At 40.5% G+C, this 24937-nt stretch overlaps 1 long non-coding RNA gene across 1 annotated transcript in view; it reads right to left on the bottom strand.

Annotated features, from left to right (window-relative positions):
- LOC123585457 overlaps positions 1-20603 on the bottom strand; it is a 178528-nt gene extending 157925 nt beyond the window's left edge. Inside the window, exon 1 of the long non-coding RNA XR_006706176.1 lies at positions 20479-20603. This is a non-coding gene — a long non-coding RNA (uncharacterized LOC123585457). The remainder of the gene's footprint in view (positions 1-20478) is intronic.
- Between the last annotated feature and the right edge of the window lie 4334 nt (positions 20604-24937).

The raw sequence follows: 24937 nt of genomic DNA, 5'->3' as shown, positions 1-24937 counted from the left end.
CTCTTTCCTTCCCCCTTTCCTTTCCTTCCTTCCTTCTTTCCCTTTCCTTCCTCCCTTCCTTTGTTTTTTCCCTTTTCCTTTCCTTTTTTACTTTAGAGACAGAGAGCACATGTGAGCCAGAGAGAGGGACAGAGGGAAGGGAGGGAGAGAGAGGGAGAGAGGGAGAGATGGAGAGAGGGAGAGGGTGAGGGAGAGGGAGAGGGAGAGGGAGGGGGGGGAGAGAGAGAGACAGAGAGAGAGAGAGAGAGAGAGAGAGAGAGAGAGAGAGAGAGAGAATCTTAAGCAGGCCCCATGCTGATGTGGGGCTTGATCCCACGACCCTGGGATCATGACCTGAGCTGAAATCAAGAGTCAGATGCTTCACAGATTGAGCCACCCAGGTGCCCCTCCCCCTCTCTCTTTGGTGCAGTTTGTTGATGTGGTAAGCAGAATTCTAAAACAACCCCAAGATTCCTGCCCCCTGGTGTACTCACACCTCCCATTTATTCAGCCAAACACTAACATACTACTGTGAAGGGATTTTGCAGATGTAAAAACAATCAACTGACGTTAAGATAAAGAGTATGAGGGTAGGGGCGCCTGGGTGGCGCAGTCGGTTAAGCGTCCGACTTCAGCCAGGTCACGATCTCGCGGTCCGTGAGTTCGAGCCCCGCGTCGGGCTCTGGGCTGATGGCTCAGAGCCTGGAGCCTGTTTCCGATTCTGTGTCTCCCTCTCTCTCTGCCCCTCCCCCATTCATGCTCTGTCTCTCTCTGTCCCAAAAATAAATAAACGTTGAAAAAAAAAAAAAAGAGTGAGGGTAGGCCTGCCCTAAACACATGAGCCACTTAAAAGCAGAGTTCCCTCCAGCTTGCAGTAGAAGAGAAAGTCAGAGATTCAAAGCACACAAATGATTTGACACACCATTGCTGGTTGGAAGATGGAAGGGGCTACACGGCAAAGAAGGAAACAGGCCACTAGAAGCTGAGAGCCAGCAAAATAAACCTAAGTTCTACAGTCACAAGTAACTGAATTCTGCCAACAGCAAGAATAAGATTTAGAAGAGATTTTTCTCCCCTAGATCCTGGAGATGAAAATTCACTTAATCTCAACCTTGTGGTACCCTGGGCAGAGGAATCAGCCATATCATGCTGGACTTCTGACCTAGAGAATGTGAGCTAATTAATGGGGTTGTGTTAAGCCACTGATTTTGTAGTAATCTGTCACATAGCAGTGGAAAACTAATACAAGTGGTCTGAATGGTTCTAGAGCCCAAAGTTTCCCTGAGTCCTCTGGCCTCTGAGTAAGTCTGGTTCATCTCTCTAGGCTGAGAGAAGGAAAGAGTAATAGTAATAACTCTAATCACTCAAGCTAAACATATATGTATTGCACACACCCACACACATCCCTACTCACCGGCTTTAATCTCAATATATCATGATATCATGACCCGAGCCAAAGTCGGACGCTTAACTGACTGAGCCACCGGGTTGCCCCTAATCTCAATATATCAGGATAGCTAAGGCAAATTATACCTGGAGCAAATGCCCTTATTTTCCTTCTTGCAGCCAGCATGCCATTTCTTCAGCAAGTATTTACTGAATAATTATTATATGCTGGGCTCTAGAACAGACCACAGGGACGGAACTCAGGTACAGTTCTTCAAAGAGATCATTGAACAGTGCAAGTAAGCAGTGAGACAAGGGCATTACAGAGAAAGGAATGTGACCCAGTCCCAGGAATCCAAAGGCTTCCAAGAGCAAATAGTTTCTAAGCTGAAATGTGAGGAATTACTTGCTCAACATTGACGTGAAGGGAAGCAAATGTTTCCAGGAAGCAAGAATATTACATGCAGACTACCAAGAGTGATGAAGGCCAGAGCTCTCTAGAAGGGCCATGCAGCATTTATCCTGACTGGAACATGCCTCGGGGGAGGGGCAAGAAGAGAAACTACAGAGAGAAGCAGAGATGGGATGGTAGAGTGAAATCCTCTCTAATGAATTAGGAATTCTTCCTGAAGTCAAGGGAAATCCATGAAGACTTATAAGCAAACAAGCAGTAGTATCTGCCTTGTTTAACCAAAGATCAATCACTCTGCTGGGATGTGCAGAATGGTTTGATGAGGGACACTCAACACTGGAGACAATAAGTCATTCCGTTAATTCAAGTGAAGTTGACAAAAGAATAGTGCTCTGAACTAAGGCAGTGCCAGTGGATGGCAAGAAGAGAGATTCGAGAATTGCTAATTTCAGGTTTTCAAGACTTGGATAGGTACAAGAAGAGAGGGATAATGGAGTTGAGGGCAACTTTCAGATATCTGGCTTGGGAAGTGGGTTGGGTAGAAATGCCAATCAATGATAAGGGCACCTTAGACAAGGAAACCATTTGTGCACAGCGGGGGAGGGGAGGAGGGGGGAGTAGGTGGAAGGTTTGGTTTTGGTCATGTTGGACTTTTAGATGTTCGTGGGAAAATGAAATGGATATATGCAGTAGGGAGCTATTTATGTGGTGAGTTTGGTAGAGCCATATGTGACTCCATAACCTCCTGTTTTTAATGGGTTGTAAACACCAAAAGCATGGATTCCTTAGCTGCATCACAAATTTCTTAAAAATTTTTTTCTTAAATTCTCCCTCCAGTAAATTGAATTTGGTTAAGTTTCTAGGGGAGCACAACTGATGAAAACTGGAGTATCATTTGCACTGCCATCATAATTAGTCTTCCCCTTTCCCTTTAGGTGGATGGATGGAGAGCACAATCACTGAACATTCAAAGGGAGAGAACACAGAAAGCATTCAGAATGCAGCAAGTCTCAAAGAGAGTTGATCAATGCGTAAGACATGGTTTCCTTTTATTAAACCTATTTTTTCATGTTGTTAAATAGTTAATAAGAACTCCTGTTACTTATACTGTAAAATTAAAATGGAGAGATAGAAGATAAGTGGGAGAATCAAGTCCACCTTAGAAAATAAGCAGTCTCATTAAAGAAGTACTCATTTGTGTCTGCTGTCTTGCGTCTTGTAAAAATAAAAGCAACATCATTTCATGGTTTAGTAAAAGAGTGACCAGGAAGGAATATCTTCCATTGGAAACATTCTACCTAGGTTTCATTTTATGTATTCATTTACTGAACAAATGTTAACACTTGAAGTAATTAGTAAACAATGATAAGTAGAGGCAGAGTAGCACAAGAAATAAAATCTTGGATGCTAGGATGGCAGAGACCTGGGTTTGCATTCTAGTTAAAATACTTGCTAGATATGCAAACTTGGACAAACTGTATATTCATTCCGAAGATGGGTTTTCTCACACCTAAACTGGAGGATAATAGAACTCATCTCATACAACCAATGTCAGCATTCAGTGAAATAATGTGTGGAAAGAACTTTGTCTGACATTAGCTACATACATTATCACATTTATTATCATTCCTTGTATTCATTCCAATATGAAGGGCTTCTGACACCTGTTATTAACCTCCAGAGCTGTGCTCCCTTTGGTAGCCCATATACTAACCTCTAGGGCTAATAATAATTCTAGAACACCATGGAGATTAAACGTTTGCAGTGTGTGCAAACAGAAGATAATGCATACAAAAGAATATATATAACATTTTTAATTTAACATAATTTCATTTTAATAACACTTACAGATATATGAAATTTTATATATAACATTTCAATAATATATATAACATTTTTACCATGTGCCAGGCATATGGTCCAAGTGCTTCTCTTCCATTTATCTATACAACACTGGGTATGAAATTGGGTTGTAAACAGCCATTCAATCTCAAGTCACACTGAACCACCCTAATGTGATGAACATCCAAATGAACTACCTTATGTATCAATATATGTATGTATGTATGTATGTACATATGATTTATATGTATTATTTTCAACTGTTAAACTTATCAGCCATTACATGGTTGAATCTCCAACACCTGACCTTGGGCTTCTATGATGCCTAGCATGCGTGTTAAATCAACAAACCAAGAAATTTATTGGAAGAACAGCAACCCAAAGCATTTCATAGAGCTCTAAAGTGACATATCTAATTCTATGTAGTTTTTAAAATGTATATAAAACAGTGACATCAAAATAGTCCCCAAGCCTTAATCGATGACCGTTCTACTATAGCTAACATTCACTGAATGCTTTACCACAGGCAGGCACTTTGACAAGCATTTTATATGCATTTAATCCTCAAAACCACTTTCTGAATTGGGAATGATTTTTATTGCTCTCATGATAAAACTGAGATTTAAGAAAGCCAAATCTACCACACTTGTGGTGAGAGATAAGGATTGAGCCAGGACTCCAACACGATTCGACCTAAATCCAAAGCCCCTTCTCCTAAAAGTCACTCAGCTCTTCTCCATTCCTCTCCTATGCTTAAATGTGTATAATTTTTATAAATTATTCATTTAGCATTAACTTTTTGGCCTGAACATTACTTTCAGAATCTCTGAGAAACGAATTGGCCAGGTTAGAAAAATAAGAGGAAGAAGGAGAAACAAAGATGGGGGAAATTAGTGGGATCAGAGAAGAGCCTTGAGCTGGCCCAGAAGGGCATTTGGGCCGACATCATCCCCCGCCTGCCCAGTGCCCAGAGCACCTTCCTTCGTTGCCAAAAGGACCTATGATGTGCTCACTCCTGGGTGATTAACCATTAACAGTTAAATCCAACTATTAACATCTTCTGCTCTATTTCCCTTGCCACTTGAGTACCTGTGGTTTAAATTTTAGCCTGTGAAATATAAGAAGCCTCTGGGATTTCCAAAAAAAGACTTTGTTTTCCTGATAAAAAAAGAAAGGCATGGCTGCTCCTTTCCACCATCTTAACTTGAATACAGAAACGAGGTTTGGAGCTACAGATATCACCTGAGCCTGTGAGAGAAAAGCCAAGTAAAACATAGTTGAACCTTGACATAATTGAACCATTGAACTAGCACAAGTTTCTGGTTACATGAGAAAACCGCTATTAGTCAAAATTCTTGTTGTTGCTTGGATCCAAAGACATGTCTAGCTGATAAAGTTATACCAGCTATGGATAAATACAGAGATGGCAATATTGGGAGTAGGAGACTTCATAAGGTGTTTAATGAGTTTATTTTGTTTGTTTTCCTGCCCTATTGAAATGACTTTTCCAGCTTTGGGGCTACGTTCCTTGAGAGATGAAAGTTAGCTCCTTAAATGACCCAAGAGCAGATATTTCCAGCTTTGTAGTTTGAGGACAAAACTATGCCATTAAAAAAACCACATAGGTAAATACTTCAGAGCCCTGAATGATAGCAGAACCAACCAAGGGCTTTGTGGAACATGGATTCTGGCTCTTCATGTGGGTCTAATTCACTGCCCCCTGGTACCACAGCATGTAACAGGCGCAATCAAGTTTCAGTGCAATGGACCCAGCTCATAAAGTTTCCATTTCCATTAGGAGTTTTCATAATATAAAACTGGACACGCCAGCAACACATTTGCTGTCTATAAGTGTTAAAACTGTGGTTAAAGCTGAATATTAGCAGCATTTCACACTTGTGTTGTCATCTGGATTATATAACAATGTGTGGAGTTTATAAACAGCAACTGCTCATTTTTGTGGTTGGCGTTTTACTGGATGTGCCTAAGAGCTATCTGACTAAATAAGTCAGAAATAAGTCAGAAGCAATGAGATTGAGCATAAGGGAGCAGTGACATTCTTTGACACATGCAAAACCAAGTCCTGCAGGAACTCACAAAATGGAAGGCTACTAGAAAAGTCTCCATACCCCCAAGCTATGGCCAAAACACCCCAAAAATATAAATGTGAGTTTTCTTGTAGATTGGCTCTGCCTTCCGAGAGTATCTTACAAATACTCTACTCCCCCATTTTGTTCCAAGAACACTGTTACCCCATAATACTTCAACACTGGATAGTGGTGCTGTCTAAAGGTAAATCACTTTTGGAAGGTACATATCGAGTAATAAAAGTAACTGTCGGGGCGCCTGGGTAGCTCAGTCGGTTAAGCGGCCGACTTCGGCTCAGGTCATGATCTCACGGTCCGTGAGTTCAAGCCCCGCGTCGGGCTCTGTGCTGACAGCTCAGAGCCTGGAGCCCGCTTCGGATTCTGTGTCTCCCTCTCTCTCTGACCCTCCCCTGTTCATGCTCTGTCTCTCTCTGTCTCAAAAATAAATAAACGTTAAAAAAAAAAAAAGTAACTGTCATAAAAAAAATCATTGTTGTATGTATCGATTCCCGAGAACAGAGCATTTTACTTCCGTCCCACAAATGACCTATTACTTCATGGAATGATGGAATATTTTTAGAGATATTTTTTGCAACACTAGTGCTGAGGATCGAAGTGAATATAATCGTCTAAGACTATGTCCCAGAGATAATTTATGGAACTTGAAAGGCAAAAGCAGTTCACCAGGGAGATGAAAAAAGCTAAGTAAAGCCACCCAAAATTGTACAAGGATAACATCTCTAGGGAAGAGCTAGGGGTGGTAGGACGTTAGCTACGTATGAGTGAGGAGTCCTACATTCTACTGAACATACTGTTTTGACAGAAATATACAGTTGACTCTTAACAATGTGGGGTTAGGGGCATCCCACACATACATCATTGAAAATCCATGTATAACTTTTGACTCCCCGCAAACTTTCCTAAGAGCCTACTGGTGACTGGAAGTCTTGCTGATAACATTCAACAGTTTGAATAACATACAGTCTGTTTATTATATGCACTATATACTATATTCTTACAATATAAGTAAGCTAGAGAAAAGAAAATGTTATTAGGAAAATCATAAGGAGGGGTACCTGAGTGGCTCAGTTGTTTAAGCGTCTGACTTCAGCTCAGGTCATGTTCTTGCAGTTCGTGAGTTCAAGCCCTGCATCGGGCTCTGTCCTGACAGCTTGGAGCCTGGAGTCTGCTTTGGATTCTGTGTCTCCCTCTCTCCCCCCCTCCCCCAGTCCATGTTCTGTCTCTGTCTCTGTCTCTCTTTCTCAAAAATAAATAAACATTAGAAAAATTTTTTAAATAATAAAATTTTAAAAAAGAAAATCATAAGGAAAATATATTTATAATACTGTACTGTATTTATCAAAAATAATCTACATATGAGCAGGCTGGTGCAGTTCAAATATGTGCTATTCAAGGGTCAACTGTACTCATTAGAGCCTCTTGCAAAATAAATAATATATATTTATATCTATATCTATATCTATGTATATACCTATATCTATATCTATATTTATATTTATAAATGTATTGGTGCATAAATCAGCAAATATTCACTCAACGCCTAACAACTATATTAGATTTTGCAAGAAGAAGCCTAGAGAGGTCCTTCCATCATTGCTTTTGGACTGTGGTTCTTTTAATACAACTGAGGAGTCAATGTGCAAAGTCAAAAAGAGACATAAGCAACAGAAGCCAGTCAAAAGATACTCTGTTGGAGCATGGGATAAAAAAGCAAATGCAATGATTTAATTCATATGCGTTAGTCGGGCTTTATTGGATAACTGTGATTATTGTTAACATTTAGATTTGGGGTTAGAATGAAAGATAAGAATTTGTTACTGAAAACCCCCTCTAAAATGTTCAAGTCAAATGTTCCATTAATTTAAACGGAACAACTTTTAAAGCATCCTTGGGCCCCCAAATTAGTACCCATTTATATCAATACAACCCTGAAATGTATTAAATGGACCTGATTATTAAAAAAAAAAAAAAAAAAAGAAGGAAGAATAAGGTATGGCTGCCCTCAGGGCATTCACAGTATGTGACAGAGAAAGTCTTACTGCTTTAGTTAGATCCTTGGGCTGCAACCCTTTTACATCTCTGTGTCAAGTCTTATACTTAAGTCATGGTTTCAAGGTTTCAGCTTCCTCATAACATTTGTTTATCCTGTCTTCTCATAATTCTGACTCTGTACCCATACCCTAGCCCCCACCCCAATATGTCTCCATCCCGATTCTACTTCGCGGCTTCCTCTATACATAATACTCCACTGTCTATCGTGTCAACCCCACGTAACCTGTATTAAATTCCAAAGAGAGGATACTTATTGGCCACAGCCGTGTTTTCAGGACAGGACATATTGTTGGCTGCATATATCCTATGGCTTAGCACTCCCTGGATAACTGCCCTCCCTGGTCTCAGGGCTCTGACTGGGCCAGATACCATAACTGATATGGTTAATACAAATGTGGTGTTTGAGGAACCAGTGGGATTTCCAAGTAGCTGGAAGTTCAGGAGTTGGTGAACTTTCTGTAAAGGGCCAGATAGTAAATATTTTAGGTTTTACAGACCAAGAAGCAATATTCTGGATACTTATAGAACAACTTCTATAACTTAAATGACAATTTATGTAATTCAGAGTACCATATAACAACCATTTTAAAACATAACAGCGTGTTTAGTTTGCAGGTTATAGGCCATAAAAGTAAAATAGGCAGAAGGCCAGATTTGGCCCATGGGCTATCATTTGCCAAACCCTGGCCTACCTTAAGATGTGGTATTGGAGGGGAGTCTGGGTGGCTCAGGCTGTTGAGCATCCGACTTTGGGTCAGGTCTTGATCTCACGGTTCATGGGTTCGGGCCCCACGTCAGGCTCCGTGCTGACGGCTCAGAGCCTGGAGCCTGCTTCAGATTCTGTGTCTCCCACTCTCTCTCTGCCCCTCCCCTGCTTGTGTTCTGTCTCTCTTTCTCGCTCTCAAAAATAAATAAACATTAAAAAAAGATGTGATACTGGAAAACACATATTTTACTTCTCAGGATAGAAATTAGGAGTCATTCTTTCAGAGGTGATAGGCAGCCTTACTGAGCTCTACCATTCACAGAGTCCACACTCCCCATCTGTATTGGGTTGTACTTGCTATCCGAAGGAACTGTTGGATTGGGTTCGCCCGGAAGCTGGCCCTGGGACAAGGATGTGAGCACAAGCAGTTTATTTGAGAGGTGATACTTGTAGGGAAGTGGGGAAGTGATTAAAGAAAGCAGGCAGGTTTTAAAGGATATGCTCTTAAGCCAGTTATGACTGTAGAGACCTAGAGCTTAGTCCCTCTGCGAGCCCTACGAGTCAGCATAGAATTCACACCTTAGAGTCCCCTCATTGTAGGTGAAAGAGCTTGGGTATTTATTCACGATCTCCCATCAGCCACTGGTTGGGGAGCTTCCAACATTATTTCTCTAACTCTGCTACCCTGCCTGACATTCAGACAGTCAAGAGCTTCAGCTAAAGAGATTTATAATTTCTATGTAGGAGTGATATAAAAAGGATAGGATGAAATGATTCACTTGTATGAGACTGTTTTTCAATAAAACATCTCATTTTCGACCTATTTGCCCAGCCTACATTTGATGCCAAAAAGCACAGACTTGGATAAAACATTATCTGCCTTCTATGCAGAGTGATGGGCTTTGTTACTTAACCTGCCGGATGGTCTTGTTAAGCTTTCTCCTCGAGTTTCTTTTTCTTTTTACGTTTTTCATCTTGTTTTCTCTCCTACAAAATGGGTTAATATCCCCTTGAAAAATCACCTAGTTTTTTTGAGGATGAAATGTGATATTAAAAACCATATGTATAAATCTGGCACATTGTAGACACCCAAGAAATGTTATTCCACTTTTTTCTTCCCACCCACTTATCCTAGAGGACTTCCATTATTTTCCTTTCCATCCGTGATTAGGAATCCTTTTGTGAACCAGAGACTAGAAATCTTGCACTGATTGGAATATGGCAGCCATTCAACATCTCCCCTGTCTGCTCTCACTAAGTTCATCTGACCCAATGGGAATGGAGAATCTCAGACTGCTTCATGGGTCACTCTGGAAAATTCCAAATTGAAACTTTCTTGAGAAAAGAGACATTACCTCAGAACTTCCACATGCAGCTATTATGGAGTTTCTGTTTATGTGAATGGATATTTTCACCAGATATTGGAAAAATGCTAAAGCTCAGATCCAGTGCAATAAAGGCAACCCACTTAGCCATTAGCTCATGGTATTATGAAAAATATAGTTGAAATTAGACAAATGCTCCACAAGGAATTATGGCCAGAACAAATTATCATTTCAAAAAAAAGGAGATAAAGGAACAACAGATTGCTGTCATTTTCCTTCTTGCCCAGGCCTTTGAAAAATAGACTAGAAGTCTCAAATGAATACCTTAAACTCCAAATGACCACTGAGAGATTAAGGAAGCCTTGTGTCTTTGCTTATTGGATGGTTGAATGAGTATACGGGATATTTTTTTTTTCTGTGAATAAATCAATGGAACAGTGAGGACAGCTTCAGAATGCTTCTTGAAGCATGGGCATTTGAAGAAGACAATGAAGGACAAGGACAAAGTGAAGTTTGGGGACAGGATGTTTTTGATTGAAAGGGAAGTACAGAGAAAGGCACAAAGAGAGCAGGGAGTACTATTTCCTCTCCCATATGAAGAACCTCCTCACTGTCACATTCCAACCGGAAGAAGCAAGACTGTTTTCCAGATAGAAATAAAAAAACCAAAAAGAAAGTTCTTAAATCTTGTTTCTCCTAACATTTTCTCATTTATTAATGTATTATTCATTTCTTTTTAAAAACATATTTACTTTGGATAAAAATAATGAGCATAGGGGGCGTCTGCGTGGCTCAGCTGGTTAAGAGTCCGACTCTTGATTTCGGCTCAGCCATGATCTCACAGTTCATGAGATCAAGCTGGTTCAAGAGATCGAGCCCTGTGTCAGGCTCTGTGCTGACAGTGAGGAGGCTGCTTGGGATTCTCCCTCTCCCTCTCTCTCTGCCCCTCCCCTGCTCATACTCTCTCTCTCTCAAAATAAGTAAACATTAAAAAAAAAAAAAACAATGAGCATATACTTGACTTTAAGCTAGAATAATTCCATAACTTAATACAACAATGCCTCCACTATTCTTGTCCAGATAAACTCACATTTATGTAATTAATACCGAAGTGTAGATACTATTTGATATTCCTCTTAGACTTTATTTTGTAAATGTTTTACCACACCTTTATAATTATTATATTTAATTATTCATGATATTCCATTCAATGAGGGAATCATAATTTATTTAGCTGGACCACTCAAATGTGTCAATGTTTTTGTTATTGTACGTAAATGTGCAAAGAATATCTCTATTAATAGGGGCTTTTTATTTCACTTGGTTTCTTTCTGGAGGATAAATTCCCATGAGTGACACTGTTAGATCAAAGGATATTATCTTCATCGTGGTTCTTGATACATATTGCTAATTGTAGTTACAGGACAATTACCAGCTGCACACCAAACCAGGGTACTAATTTCACTGAGCTCTGCCTGTACTGGGTACTACCGTTTTTTTTTAATTGTTGAATAATTTAGCAGGTATACAAATAATCTGAAGAATCTTAACTTTAATGAACTATTCAACGACTACGAATTAAGTCTACACAGGGGTTGTGGTGATAACTCGTTTAACAAATACTTGTCAAACACCGCGTTCTCACTTCATGGATTAAGAGCAAAAGGGAAAGATAGGCACGAGGAGAGAAGCAACCGGGACTCTGGACACATAAGGCCTCTGGACCCTGGTTAGGATTTTTACGTTAATTTCACTGCTGTGGGGAGCCACTGCATTTGATCCCTGTCCATCAGGAGCTTTAAAAAATATATTAATGAAGAGATTAGATCAAGGGCTGGTCTCCATTGCCCTAAGAAATCTGCCCCTAACCCCTCGCCTACCACTGTGCACAGATCAGAATGCCACAACCGATCCTTGGAGATACTACTCTCCTTCTCCAAAAAGAAGGGAGAGCATTAAGGACACTCTTGCACCACCTGAAGCAGTGCTAAGGAGCTCTACATATCCTATCATTTTATCCTAACAGGAGTCCTGTAAAGCCAGCCCCACTTTTACAAATGAGGAAAATGAGGCTCAGTGCACTCATTTTGAGAAGACCTTCTGTTTATCTTTCTTACTAAGGGAATGCTTCACAAGATTGGCCCATTAGGTGAACTGGTCACCACCTACGTCGTTCACCCCTCTTATGTGCATTTAGAACTTCCAAAGGAGACTGGTTGGATCCGAGAGGAGTAAATCCACAGAACTAGGAATCTGTCAGACTGGAAGTCCAAATCTATACCGTCTCCTATGACTTTGAACTAGCCACCTCCACTCCCTGGATCTCAATTCCTCAAATATGCAGGGCAAAGATGGGGAGATAAACCAGAGGATCTCCAGGGATCATGCCTGTTTTAATGATCTGTAACAAAACTTTCCCAGCGGACTGCACAACCAGCAAGAAACAAGGCAGAGAGCTGTTTCTCCCCAGAAATGTGATTCTACAGTTTCAGTTCCTGGAACAACTGAAGAGTGTGGTAATAGAATCCATGGAGAGAGACTTTATGTGGCTAATATTCCAAAGCTTTCTAAGTGCAGTAATAAACAGAGCACATCTTGGTGACACAGAAATTATGAGGCACAGACCATAATAATAACTCATGTCTGCTTCTCTTCACCAGAATAGACAAGAGACGCTTCCACTCCCAAGACACCAGAGCAAAAGAGAAAGAAGTAATTCCATTAGTTGCCACCACATATATTTTGCTTTATGCTACTTTTTTTTTTTGCCACCCACTAAAGGAAACCCAATAATCTGCAGAAGGTGCCTTATGTCTAGGAGTAACTGGTGGTTAATTAACTGAATCATATGAAGCTAGAATCATACGAAGCTAGACATCATACTTTCCATGCTGGGAAGCAAAACTCCTATTTACTAGACATCCTTGGTTGACAGTAATATACAATCGATAACTGGGAGGCAACTCTGAATACATCACACTAGCAAAAGATTGCCCAAATTCTGAAAGTTTCAAGAAAACTAGGTGATCACATTAGCCAAACTTACTTTCTTCTGTCCTGCATCTCAACACTCCCACCCCTGAGATAATTCTTGGGAGATTTTTATCTAACTTCTGCTGAATACACCAACAGACATGGAACTTGATTACTCTACGGTTTGGGATTCACCCCATTCGATGTTGTGTGACAGTTCCAATTATCAGAGTGAGCTGTGCCACCTTGGTCCTGTTGGACTCAGGCAGGAAGCATTTATTCTTTGACTGTGTGACTGTTCAAGGCTATGGAATGGGCCTGGAACATCTTCTCAGTCTTCTTTTCCCCATGTGAAGTATGTGCAACCCCTCCCCCATTCCTGGCTGGACAAATCTCGGATCCTGTCCCCATCTCATTTATATTTCCCGAAGTGGTACCACTTGCCCACTGCACCCTCTAAAAGAAGACGCACTACACTTGACATCTCCAATGTGGGTTGCATCACAGAAAACGACTGGACTTATCACCTCTCTTAATCTGTGCACTCAATCTGTATTAACTTCACCTAAGCATGATTTGCCTTTTTTTCAGGAACATTTGGCTTGTGTTTAGTCCTGTCATCAATTCGTGAGCTTTGCTCTCTCTCCAAGGCACTAACAAGTAAGGGTATATTAAGAATCAAATACTCAGGGTCACTATAATGTATGACAGAATACAGCCTCTTGACAAAAATCATAAATCAGCCTAGACTGTATTTTGGCCATGCCCTTCTTTTGTGCTGCCCTTGCCCTTCTGTGTCTCCTCCAACCCAACACACTTCTCCCCAAAGGTGGCATGCTGTAATGGTTAAGAGCTTGGCCTGTGGAGCCAGCCTGCCCAAGGGTCACATCCCAGCTCTGACATTTGCCGGCTCTGTAGCTTTCTGAAGCTCACTTAATATCTTTGTGTCTTGTGTATAAAATAATAATAGGACCTCCCTCATTGTGTTCTTATGAGAATTTAATGATTTAATGTATGTAAACCACTTAGGACAAATAGCTTGGCAAATAGTGCTGCCCGTACTGAAACCCTAGCATGGAATTAGGGACAATCAGGCCTGGGGGACAGGACACCAAGGGTATAGTAACCCACGCTCTAGTAACCTATATCACCTTAGGTTTGTCATGTTCTTTTTCAGACCTTCAATTTCTCCATCTATAAAATCGGGAAATCCGATATGATGCCTATGGTCCTTTCTGGCTCTTTCATTTGTCAAACTATGATTGTCTACAAGTCTTTAGCCACTGACATGGGTGGAAAAGCATCCACAGCCTTAATGGTAGGTGACAAAAGCTGAGATCTGACTCCTCTTATAGGTATTGCTTTTATCATCCAAACAAATAAAATGTAAAGGCAAAATGTTTTGTAATTATGGAAGGCAACTTTGGGAAGACTTCTAAGGACAGTGGCGTCTTTTCAGAACCTCCTTACATTACATCACATCACACAGGGAGACTTCTCACTCCACAAGTTGCTGTCATTGGTAACATGGGAAAGTATTGTTAAGAACAGCCTGGGCAGTTGGGGATGAAAGACTGTGTCATTTGGAGGACTGAAATAGAGAAAAGAATAAACTTTTCATAGAAATCCTTGGCTTTGCATGGGCCTTTGAAAACCCACATTGTAAACACAGTGGAAAAGGCAATACACCATGGCAGAAGGCCAGAGGTCTGCTTTAGCTACAAAACCAACACAGCACTTAATTAACCTTGGCTATATGATGAACCGACCAGAGATACAGCCTCTTACTTGGCCCAATGGGATAACAGTGCTCTCCCTTTACCTCCTCACAGAACTGCAAGAGATTATGAATGTGAAGACAGGGAAGGTGACTCAGCTGCAACACGGTTAGTGACCCTGAGGTTCCCGATCCTCCAAGGCCAGAATCCTACAACCTCGTCCGTCCCTTATTTCCCGAAGCGAGATAAAAAGATTTGGCACTCTCCATATTTTTATTCTCCCTGCTCAATGCCCTTACCTGGCTTCCCTGACATCTATAGCTCATTGTGGTACTATTCACTATCATTCAGCATGTGGCTAGGAACGCCTTTATGATCTGACCATCTCATCTCCTCAGCTTCATCTCTCATGCACCTGCTTTAAAGGCTAAGATCTAGTTGACTGATAGTCTAATTTCATGAACGTTCTTCAAAATTTTCCCCCATATTTTTATACCGTTTCTTCTGTTCACTAAATTTTAAGGCCTGTGAGTGCAGAAATATGTTTATGTTTATTTCTCTTCACTCAAGAGGGTCTGAAAGATCAAACTGTCAAAGGTCTACATGGATGAGAGACCTACTAATTCTGGAAAGGACTCTCAGTACCTGACCCTCATTCCTTCTTTCATTCAACGAGTGCTCATTCTAGGTGATAGAGTCTCAGTGGAGAACAAAAGCCATTCTGTGATCACCTTGAGATATGTAGCTTATACTTACCACTAATGATAATCTCACCTATTTGTCCTCCCAAACTTAACTATCGCCTTTATTCTAAAAGACTTCACGAGAATTAGACTTATTTGGGTGAATGAAATCCCGCAAAGTATAGGTGTTCCAGAGTGAAAACCTAGCTGAAATTAGTGGTTACCACGATATTATTAGACTGCCTTTTAGTGTCATTTTTCTTGATTGCAATATGCCATCTGGCAAAGTATGGCATTTATTGGAATAAACTCTAGTCATCAAGAATCAATCAGCGATTACTTGGAGGACTGAAATGAGGATGCGGGAAATCCCCAGAGCCACAAGGCTTTCTGCTTCCCCTCCTGGGAAGACCCTGTTAATGGCATTGTTCCTGTCCCCCTTAGCGTAGGCTGCTCTTGCAGACTCATCACAACCTCCTTCTGCTTTAACATCCAGTGATTAATTACCCCAGGGCCACGAGAGAGTCAGAAAATAATACAACACTGAATTGGAAAAGCCATTACCCTCTTTATAGGAATCAAAGCAACACTATGAGGGATCAGGTTTCACAGAAGTGGATATCAGATTAGTCACAAAACTCACTTGAATTAGCCAAACCCAGATTACAGGTTAAATTTCTGAAAAGAAAGATAATAAGAGTTTTGGACCCATTTCTATAATTCTCCTAAGCAAGACAGCTTGTAGTTAAATCGGTTCATGGAATGTCAGAGTATATGGACCACTTAGTTTTAGACACAGGACAACATAATTGAGTCACTGGAACTAAACATCATCATCGTGTTTAAAGTCCTGGCTCGTCCACTTACCAACTGTGTATCTTTGGTGATCTACTTGATTTCTCTGGACCTCGGGTTCTGCAAAGAGGGGGTAGTGATAACAGCCACCAAACAGGGCTAATGTGAAGATGAAATTATGTTATCAGTGCCTGGCACACAGTGCCTGTTAACATTAGTTCCCTGGTGTTCGCCAAATTTAAATCCTTCTCATTTATAGAAGGTCAACATGAGATCGTGCAGGTTGAAAAACACATCTACGTATCTTGAATAACTGTGTTTTATATTGTTTATTAAATAACTACCAGACCCATCCTCCCCTCACCCCAGTCCCATGTAACTCACTGATTGCTTCTCTGAACATTGATTCCTTATCTGGAAAAGGAATTTCTTCTTATTCCTATAAGAAGACTCTCAAAAGATTATTGTGAAGATCTCCCGAAGTAGGCCATAGAAAGGACTTAATGGGTGTCTGGGGGGACAAATGCAGGGGGGACGGGTGCAGGGGCGGACAGTACTGAATGCCATGACAAGTACTAATTAATATTGGCTGTTATGCTGATAGAAGTCCTCAGTATTAATGTTTCTGATTCTTATCAATTATGCCTTCTCAAATACAAATGTGAGTGTCACTGGCAATGTGAAGCAGTGCTTGCTGATGATTTTTGGAGGTCTTCCCGGAACCAAAAAGCAAAAATCAAAAGATATCAAAATCACTGGCTGTTTATGGCCATGGCCCAGGAGTTCAACTTATTAAATATTTGTATGCTACAGGGTTGGGAGTAAAGAGTAGAGGAAACGAGCTCCTAACCTCCATGAATTCACACTGTAAAAAGAAATAAATACATTAGGGGCACCTGGGTGGCTCAGTCGGTTAAGCATCCAACTCTTGATTTAGGCTCAGGTCATGATCTCATGGTTCGTGAGTTCGAGTTCCACATCGGGCTCTGTGCTAACAGCATGGAATCTGTTTGGGATTCTCTCTCCCTCCCTTTCTCTCTGTCCCTCCCCTGCTTTCTCTCTCTCTCTCTCTCTCTCTCTCTCTCTCTCTCTCAAAATAAATACACTTAAAAAAATCACGTTGCAAAACAAAATGAAAGCAATAAACATATTAAAACACAATCTCTTTCCCCTTTTCCATCACTTAGGAAAAAAAAAAATTAGATACCCACAGAAAACTATAAAGTTCCCAGAATCATGGGAAAGGACTGATTTGTCTGTAGCCATGGTAACAGGTAACCATCAGAACTGCTTTTAAACCCGTTGAATTTATCAACAACTCCCCTCAATGGACCTACTTGGTCAAGCCAATCAATCAGTGGCAGTCCCTGGCTTTGGAAAGACAGCTTATGAGGAAGTGACTCAGTCAAAGAAACACACACCTGAGCGTCAGTCAACAGCAGTCTCCCCCAGATAACCTCCCTTATGCAGATGTCCGCGTACTTATACCTCTAAAACCACCTCCCAGCCCCAACTACACACTTCCCCAGCACCCGTAAGATGCACTGCCTGTAATGTTGAGGTCCACCGTGCCTCAGCAGAATGGATCTCCCTAATTGGGAGCAATAAATTCAGCCTTGTCTTGTAATTTGAGATAATAGTGAGTGATGATCTCCTGATCCTTTGACACCTACTACACATTTTATACAAAATTCATTCCAGACAGATTAGGATTAAAATTCATGTGAGAGTAGGGGTGCCTGGGTGGCTTGGTCAGTTGAGCATCTGACTCTTGATTTTGGCTCAGGTCATGATCCCAGGGTTATAGGGTTGAGCCCTGTACCAGGCTCCACACTGAATGCTGAGGGTGGAGCTTGCTTAAGATCCAGTCTCTCTCTCTCTCTCCCTCTGCCCCTCTCCCCCACTCATGCTCTTTCTCTCTCTCTCAAATATATATATACTTAAAACACATGTAAGTGTATATGTGTCTATGATCATAAAAGCATTAGAACAAAATATTTTCTTAAATATAGTTTTAAGATAGCAATGGTCTTTTAAAAAAAAAAAAATTCTTTGAATGGCACCAAAGGCAGAAACTAAAGCAGGAAATACCAGTGGTAGAATTTAACTTCTGTAGGTTAAAATGAAACAATAACATCCTTACTACTAAAATCTCCACCGCCACCAACAGAAAACAACATTGCCAAGCAGCAACACCAAAATTAACAATGCCAGCAGCCATCAACTCCCATCATTACCACTGTTATAAACAGAACTAAGAAGCAAACAACAGAAAGTAGGGAAACTATTTGTAATAAAGATTAATGCTCTCAATATAGAGAAAGCTCTTAAAAAATCAGTAAGGAAAGAAGGAGAGGTGGATTTAGGAAGGTAAGAGGATACAAAGGTAACCACAGAAGAAAAGCGCCTGGTTGGCTCAGTTGATTAAGCGTCTGATTCTTGATTTCAGCTCAGGTCATGATCTCACAGATCGTGAGCTTGAACTGCGAGTTGGGCTCTGCACTGACAACACGGAGCCTGCTTGGGATTCTTTCTTCCTCTCTGTCTCTCAAAATAAATAAATGAACAGTTAAAAAAAATACAGAAATGCAAATAGCAAGAAAAAAGGAAAGACGAAAGTGGAACAGATTAAAAAGAAAGTCGTAATTTAACAGTAGTCATAAAAATGTTTATTTTAAAAGATGGGCAATGCCTATCTTCTTTTATCAAAACTATTGAGAAAATACATTTTAATATGCATCTCGTGGAAAAGTAAATTGGTCTAATCTTCCTGAAAGGCTATTTGGAAATATAAATTAAATGCCATAAAAATATATGATTTATATCCTGCAATTCTATTTCTAGGAATTTATCCCAAGCAAATAATCAGAAAATAGCTAAAGTATTTTCAAAAATATTTAGTGCAATATTGTTTGTAACAATGAAAAATGGAAATAACTCTAATATATATCAATGAAGGATTGCTTTAATAAAGTATTATATGTTCATGGAGGCAAAATGTAGACCACTCTGGAGTGCCTAAAAAAAAACAGTGTAAATGTTCACTTATTGATATGGCAAAATGTATACAATACATTATTAAGTGAAGGGATTAGGTTGCAATTCTTTAAGTATCATATAAACTCATTTTTGTAAAATACAATTTACATGCACATATATTCATTTTCTCTTCCAACAACAACAACAACAACAAAAAGTGTATCATCTGTTTTGTGTAAGGCACTGTTCTAACCATTGAAGACAGGCCAATAAACTATGCAGACACGGTCCCTAACGTCATGGTGCCTACAGCATGGTGAAAATAATGTGAAGAGGTAAACGGGCACCCCAAGACTGAGCGGCTACTATCTAACACCAGCACAACTGTGAGGGCTTATTATCTTGTTCCCTTTTAATTTTAAAAACAACTTCTGAATTTTTGAAAATTGTTTCTCTTTCTTTTAAACACTTATATCGTCAAGGGGCACCTGGGTGGCTCAGTCAATTAAGTGTCCAACTTCAGCTCAGGTCATGATCTCATGGCTTGCGGGTTTGAGCCCCGTGTCGGGCTCTGTGCTGACAGCTCGGAGCCTGGAGCCTGCTTCAGATTCTGTGTCTCCCCCTCTCTCCCCAACTCGTATTCTGTCTCTGTCTCTTCCCCTCCCCAACTCGTATTCTGTCTCTGTCTCTCCCCCTCCCCAACTCGTATTCTGTCTCTGTCTCTCTCTCAAAAATAAGTAAACATTAAAAAAAATTTTAAATAAAACACTTATATAGTCAAAACAAAGCCACTTTTCTTTTTTTTAACTTTATTTTTAAAATTTACATCCAAATTAGTTAGTATATAGGGAAGCAATGATTTCTGCAGCAATTTCTTACTCAACACATCTCTGGAGGCAAGGGAAACAAAAGCAAAAATGAACTACTGGGACCTCATCAAAATAAAAAGCTTCTGAACAGTGAAGGAAACAATCAGCAAAACTAAAAGGCAACCAACAGAATGGGAGACGATATTTGCAAATGACATATCAGATAAAGGGGTAGTATCCAAAATCTACAAAGAACTTACCAAACTCAACACCCAAAAAACAAATAATCCAGTGAAGAAATGGGCGAAAGACATGAATAGACACTTCTCCAGAGAAGACATCCAGATGGCCAACCAACACATGAGAAAATGTTCAACATCACTCATCATCAGGGAAATATAAAGCCATTTTCTTTTTAAGAAAGGAAAAGTAGGAACAGTTTTCATGACACCAAGTCATCCAGGCCTATAAGGCTTCGACATTCTCCACTGAAATGCCCTGAGACAACCTGACTGGAGCATCTGTATATTCAACGTCCATTCCCTTTCCCCTTCTCTCTCCTCCCTCTCCTTTCTGTTCCTTCCCTTTTATTGTGTCATCCTTCTCCTCATGTTAGTCATAAGAATCCTTGCCCTGGGACTATAACAAGCCATCAGTTTTAATAATAGATCACAAGCTGGTGGTGATTGGTCGCACCTCACCCTTACTTACCTCAGTAGCTGTCTTCATGCCAACCTTTGAACAGAGAAGTTCAGAACAGGGCAGCATTAACCAGGGAGGAAAGTGTTAACTTCAGGTCCAAAAAGCACGGTCTTTCTGAAAGTCAAGTTCCTTAAATGCCTGGAAGAATAAGGGAAAATCACTTAATTTTTATTAGATTTCTCCACTAAGGGATTGTTTTTATTCCTCCCTGCGGATACAGCTTCTTTTGTATACACACATGTATGAGCTCTCAAAACTGTACAAAGCTGTACAAAGCCCACTGAGTTCGGGAAGTTTTTTTTTATCTTTCCAAAGAGTTTCAGGACACATTCCTGCATGCATATTTGAAGGAGACGCTGCTCAGTGCTAGCCCCAAGCAGAGGATGGGACCCAGATTCCTATGCCAATGTAAAGCACAACAGGGCGAATTGAGATGCTGACCTGGAATGAGGGAGGGAGAAATTAACAAGATAATAAAGAAATGGGGCAAAATGAGAGCAGACCCAGCATAGGAAAAAGACAACAAACAGGAAGTGCTCAGAGAGCAGATACATTCTGTGCAGTTTCCAGCAAGCTTCAAGAGTTTGCTCTGGGTGAAGTAGGTGCTGATGATGTTAACAAGATTCTGTGGCCTCAGATCCAAGTTCATTAGAATCTATTGCTTCTGTCTGCTCACCCCTATGAAGCACCACTTTTCTGGCAAAGTTCACACTGTAATAGATGTGAATAATGCCGCATTGAGCATGGAGGTGCAGATACCTCTTCAAGATCATGATTTCATTCCCTTTAGATGTATGCCCAGAAGTGGGATTGCTGGATGCCCTCCCGTGTTCGCTGCAGTATTATTCACAATAACCAAGTCATGGAAACAGGGAAACAACCTAAGTATCCATCAACAAATGAACGGATAAAAAAACATGCGCGCAAGCACACACTGGAAAGTATGCAGGCATAAGAAGGAACTCCTGCCATTTGCTGCACACGGATGAACGTGGAGGGCATTATGCTAAATGAAATAAGAGAGAAAGACACATACTGCATGATCTCACTTACATGTGGAATGTGAAAAAGCTGAACTCATAGAAACAGAGAGTAAAATGGTGGTTGCCAGGGGTGGGCGATGGGGGAAATGGGGAGACGTTGGCCACAGGGCACACAGACTTTCAGCTGTAACACGAGTAAGTTCTGGGGATCTAATGCATAGCGTGGTGGCTATAGTTAACAATACTTAATTATATATTTGAAAGTTTCTCAGAGAGTCCTTTCTTTTATTCTCAATTTAGCTAACACTCAGTGTAGTCTTGGCTTCAGGAATAGATTCCAGTGATTCATCACTTACATATAACACCCAGTGCTCATCTCAACAAGTGCCCTGCTTAATGCTCATCCCCCATTTACCCCACCCCCATCAACCCTCAGTTTGTTCTCTGTATTTAAGAGTCTCTTATGGTTTGCCTCCCTCCCTGTGTTTTGTCTTATTTTTTCTGCCCTTCCCCTATGATCATGTGTTAAATTTCTCAAATTCCACATGAATGAAATTGTATGATATCTTGCTCTGACTGATTTATTCGCTTAGCATAATACCCTCCAGTCCCATCCATGTTGTTGCAAATGGCAAGATTTCATACTTTTTCATCACCAAATAGTATTCCATTGTGCGTATATGTGTATATACAAATAAGTATATATATATATATGTGTGTGTGTGTGTGTGTATAAGTGTATATATATGTGTGTATATATATAAGTATATATATAAGCGTATATATATACATATATGTGTATAAATAAGAATATATATATGTATATATAAGAATGTATATACACACATACATGTATATATACATGTATGTGTATATATGTGTATATATGTGTGTATATGTGTATATATACACATATATACACATACATGTATATATATACATATACACATATACACATACATGTATATATATATATATACATAAACACACACACACTTTATCCACCCATCAATTGATGGACATTTGGGCTCTTTCCATAATTTGTCTATTGTTGATAGCACTTCTATAAACACTGGGGTGCATGTGCCCCTTGGTGCCTCAAAGGAGTTCCTCAGCATTCCTGTATCCTTTGGATAAATTCTTAGTAGTGTAATTTCTGGGTCATAGGGTAATTCTATTTTTAATTTTTTGAGGAACCTCCACACTGTTTTCCAGAGCAGCTGCACCAGTTTGCATTCCCACCAACGGTGTGAGAGGGTTCCCGTTTCTCCACATCCTTGCCAGCATCTGTTTTTTCCTGAGTTGTTAATTTTAGTCACTCTGACTGATGTGAGGTGGTATCTCAATGTGGTTTTGATTTGTATTTTCCTGATGATGAGTGATGTTGAGTATCTTTTCATGTGTCTGTTGGCCATCTGGATGTCTTCTTTGGAAAAGTGATTATTCATGTCTTCTGTCCATTTCTTCGCTGGATTATTTGTTTTTTCGGGTGTTGAGTTTGGTCTTTACAGACTTTGGTCGGAGAGTCTTCAATACTGTCACCACACAGACATAAAAACAAAGGTAATTAGGTGAGGTGATTGACATGTTAACTTTATTTATTGCAGCAATTATTTTGTAATATGTATGTGTATCAGATCATCACACTGTATATCTTAAACTTACATAATGTTATATTTCAATTACATATCTATAAAACTGGGAAAAAAGAAGACTATACTTCTCAAAAAAAGATGTCATATGTGGACATTGGTTCAGATCCTTGGTTTTGCATTGCTCAAAATTTGGGATTGCTAATGTTAGGGGTGTACAAGAATGCCAGGACCACATGAGAATACCTTGAATAACACAGAAGTAACATCATTCCCCCCTCAGTTCTCCCAGTTGCTAAGAAGAAAGTATGAGTTGGGAACTAGTGCTATCTTACCTCTCTGTTATTTGCTAATCAACTTTTTTTTTTTTTTTTTGGAGAGAGAGAGAGCACGCACTTGCATGCAGGAGGGGTAGAGAGAGGGACAGAGAATCTTAAGCAGGCTCCACACCCAACCTGACACAGGACTGGATCTCAGGACCATGAGATCATGACCCGAACTGAAATCAAGAGTCGGACACTTGACCAACTGAGCCACCCAGACACCCCGCTAATCATTTTTTAACAGTGTGCTTAACGCTCAGACTCTTCTAGCAGGGAATATCTTCTAGTTCGAACATACTGACTTTATTGATATTAGGTATGTATTTTTTTTAAGTCATACCTTCACAGAATAATTCTGGTCTTCTTTTCACAGTACTCTTATAAATATAAGGCTATTTCTTTAAATAATAACTATTTAGGGGGACATGAAAATACGGCAAAACCCCTAAAAATGTTAGAAGAATGGCTCAATGTGGCAAAAAACAAAAATTTTACAAATTCAAAGAAAAACACTTCCCTGACCCTCCGCTCCTACCGATTTATGACCTCTGTCACCCTAGAAGAGTCTATCTCAAGCTGACCACTGACGTGCCTGTGGACTCTGCTTGTTCCCAGCCTGCCCTGGGTCTGTGTGGAAGGATCACGGTCCCTTCAGGCCAGTTCACAGAAGCTCCTCCAGCTCCGGAGAGACTTATAACTGGAGTCCGTTTATTCCAGATGCCATGGGACAAAGACAGAACCTCATCAGCCTAAATCACCAAGTGACCATGTGGAGGAAAACCCTCTGGTGAACTATGTAGATGAATACTTCCGTTTAGCTCTCCGATCTGGGGGTCATTTACAGGTCTGCTTTCTTGGAAAGCGTCTGAGAACGAGGTTGGCGTGCAGGACACTAGTTGGGGAATGCTCTCCAAATAAACCTGTGGGACAAGGGGAAGAATCAGAACCGGGCAGTGAGAGCCGACGGGCTACGATCCAGCCACCACGAGGGTGCAGCTGACTCACCAGAAGTTCTGAAGTTGTAATGATCTCTTACAGTTGTCCAAAATGGGAGATGGGGGTGGGGGGGGGCCCACAGCTTTATGCCTTCAAACCAGTTAGTCAGTGAATGAAAGCTGCCCCCAGGAGGAAGTTGTGATGTTGGGTGAGGTGACTTCCAGCCAAGGGCAAATCCTGGAGAGGACTGACAGCTGAGGGCCATCAGCCGTGACCACTCCCAGCAGCTGGAAAAATAAGCTCTTCAGTCCTAAAAAGGGATCTGGGAAATGCATCATCGTGTCCACTACCGGGCACAATCCAGTCAATTCTGACTTCTATTCAGAGGTTAAGCAACTTCTCCATGTCACAACACTGCACGTGGCAGAATGGGGATTCAAACCCACATCCGCCTGACTCCTAAATTTTAACATTGTACTAAACTGTCTACCCATCTAAACGTAATCCTGGGCCCATCTTTTGTTTGGGGGCCAACTAGTGGGACCGTTGCCATTTTATATGGAATTTTCTTAAGTGCTGTATTTATATCAAAACCTTCAGAGATGAGTATGTTCCTTATCATGCAGAAAGCAAC

This window comes from Leopardus geoffroyi, chromosome C3 (assembly GCF_018350155.1).
Source record: "Leopardus geoffroyi isolate Oge1 chromosome C3, O.geoffroyi_Oge1_pat1.0, whole genome shotgun sequence".
Taxonomy (NCBI): Eukaryota; Metazoa; Chordata; class Mammalia; order Carnivora; family Felidae; genus Leopardus; species Leopardus geoffroyi.
Note: the sequence above shows the minus strand (reverse complement) of the source record. Positions and strands in the feature narration are given on the sequence as shown.